Raw genomic sequence first — 3,220 nt, 5'->3', positions numbered from 1 at the left:
CTGTTCAGGGTCCATGGATGATCTGGGACAGGGATTGAGTCCCCATCAGCAGAGGAGCGGGTGACACCCAGCTGGGGGGGAACATGGATCTCTGGAGGGTGGGAGGGCTCTGCAGAGGGGCCTGGACAGGTGGGACACAGGGACCCTGTCCAAACACACGGGGACAAACGGGACCAAGGGCCCGTCCTGCACTYGGGMCACAACAACCCCTGCAGCTCTACAGCTGGAGAAAAGGAGRYTCAGGGGAGACCTCATCACTCTCCACAGCTCCCTAAAAGGAGGCAGTGCCCAGGTCAGCAACCAGCATTAGGATGAGAGGAGCTGCCCCAGAAGAGCTTTAGCTCAGACGTCAAGAGCAAGTTCCTCACAGAACGAGTGGTTAGGCAATGGAATGGACTGCCCAGAGAGGTGGTGGAGTCACCTTCCTGGAGGTATTTTAGAAAAGACTGAATGTGGCACTCAGGGCCATCGTTTAGTTGGCAAGGTGGTGTAAGATCATAGGTTGGACTTGACGACCTCAAACATCTTTTCCAACCCAGCTGGTTCTGTGATTCTGTCACTAGTGTGGCTCCCAGAGAGCAGAGTGGGATTGGATGATCTGCAGAGGAGAAATGTAAGGCAACTTTTCCCAAATTCCTTTAATCTCTGAAATTACACTTAAAGAAATTCCTGATTTGTCCTTACCTTCCACTTTTCTATTCTCAGTGCCTTCCTTGACATTCAACATCCACCAGAGGCAGAGAGAAATGACGAGAGCAAGTAATACCACCAGCATTACAGTGCAAGACAGAGAKGTATCTGAATAAGACAACTCTCATCATTAAAAAGGGAATTTTTGTTGAATTTAAATTAAATTCAATCGGCAAAATGATGCTACAGAAAAAGGTCATTACCCTTTAGTTGTGCATCTCTCTGTAGCTGTTAATGAGCTGAGAATCATAGGTACTCAAGGGTGTTATCCACCCGATTTGAAACATTTTGTGGTGTTTCATTGTTCTGACAACTTCAGTGCTGATACAGAGAAGGTTCTTGCCCCTCCAGTCCCTTAAAACTGGCTTGGCTATTCATTCTGCCAAGAAAAAGAAGGAATCACTTTGGATTTTAAACTAAAGCTTGATTCCTTTAAGTTCTGGCAATTCYCTCTCCTTTCTTTTCAAACAACTCAGACTGCAGCAGGAAAGCTGCTTTTAGCAGTATTTATTTCTGTCCTTGCCTTTGGATCATTCTCCACATATAGTACATAACTGAAATTATATTCCTTACAAAAACCAAAAATATTTGCTGCTGAGGTTTGGGTTAGTACACTGGATTTTGCTTCAGAAGTGATACTGTAAAGAAAATAAGTAAGTTGTCTGCAGTCCAACAGACAAAAGCTGTAGAAAGGTGAAAATAAATGACTGCTCCAGAATGTAAGTGGGGCCGGAATCGACATATTTGTTTTTTACTACTGCTGTGATCACAGTGTGACCTTTGKTTTTTCCCCCCATATGACCAAAAGACAATTTAATACCTTCTAAAAACCTTTTTGTTACCAGAACCTTTAGACCATTCTCAGTTTTGTCTCATATCCTCAAGCTCCTAAAAGAAGGGTTATGGGATTGGCATTGGACTTGCAACACCAAAAAAATTATGAGARGTGCACTCCAGTGTGCAAGAGCAGCTTTTGTTAATGACAAGTTTTCAGCTAAGGTTAAATAGTTAGGAAAATTATGACATTACTACCTTCCTCCTCAGTGGAGAGGCAGCCCGGAGAGGTCTCTTCAGACTGTCTACATCAAGGCTATAATTTAACAATGGTGTTTGAATCAGTCCATCTCAATTGCAGCACATTACAGAAGCATAAGAGTTAGAATTTTGATTGTATCTCTGTGATGAAGAGTTAAATCCATCCATTTAAATAAGGGGCCTTAACAGTACTTAGAGTGAGTCAGATCAGGGTCAGGTCTATTTATCAGAGGAGTCAGGTCCATCTTTCTGAAATCCTTCAGAGACCCGTCACATAGCCTTTGAGCCTGCTAGTCAGTGGTGCGAGCCCTAAAAAAAAAATCCTAAAAACAAATCAACCAAAAAATCAAATGAAATTACATATTTTTAGACAAAATCCTATTTCTGGTCCTCTGACCTGACAAAAACTGGAAACTTTCCACACAGAAATCATCTTGGCCTTTSAGAGAGTGGCAGAGTCACAAAGAAGAGACAAAAATAACTGGCTACTTTCTGGACACATGCTGAAAGCTCAATGTGAATTTTGGTTCAGTCCACACTACATACAAATCAGTACCTCCAGCTTCCTGTTATCCAGGGAATTCATTAAGCTTTTCACAGTCTGAGGCAGCCAACAAAGTGCCAGGATGTTGCCTTGAACAAGGAAAACACAGGTATGTGTTATGTGAAGACCCTGCACATGTGAGAGTGAATTCATCCAAGGATCATTGAGGCTGTTCCTTTTCTGTGATCACACTTCCAGCGCTACAACCACACTGTCATGTCCCTTTCATGGGATGGGTTTCTTGGTCAGAGTTCTGGCAAGAAGGTAGTATTCCCTCTAGTGCTTTTCCAAGACTAGTACTACAGACAGCAGGTGCTGAAAAAATGTTAATCAGAATTCCTGAGGAAAAAATGTTAATCAGAATTCCTCTGTCTTCCTATTCGTGTCACTCTAATGGTATTATTTTATATTTTTATATTATTTTATATTTTTTATATTTTTTTACCTCTAATGGTATTATTTTATATTTTAACTCTGTAAAGTACAAGCTGGAGAACTGTTCTACGTTGCACTGCATACCACATACAATGTCAAGATGACATTACCACTGAACTGGTATCTCTGGTGTGCAGCTAATTAGCAAATCATCTTTATATTTTGCACCTCTAATGTACAAAATGCCTTCTTTGGTAAGTAGCATTCAGATGAGACAGTATTCATTAAACCTAGTAGTCAGCAGTTCCTAGGATGAAACAGAATGCTGATTTACAAAGCAGTCTTAATGATTGACATTGTCTTCCACTGATTTTAGTGAAAAATCTTTCTTAATCCTCTAGACTGCTTTGAAATTCTCTGTCAACGTGTCTACATTTTAAGCTTCTGCATGTATTATRATTTTGAAACCTGGAAGAGAATACAAGACATAATTGTTTCAAAACTAAGCAGTCACACAATCTTTTAAATCAAGATATTTGCAAAGAGGTTGAATGCTTTAACTTTGAAAACTTCCAG

This window comes from Malurus melanocephalus, unplaced genomic scaffold, assembly GCF_030028575.1.
Source record: "Malurus melanocephalus ecotype Western Australia unplaced genomic scaffold, MMel_1.1 scaffold_228, whole genome shotgun sequence".
NCBI lineage: Eukaryota > Metazoa > Chordata > Aves > Passeriformes > Maluridae > Malurus > Malurus melanocephalus.
Note: the sequence above shows the minus strand (reverse complement) of the source record.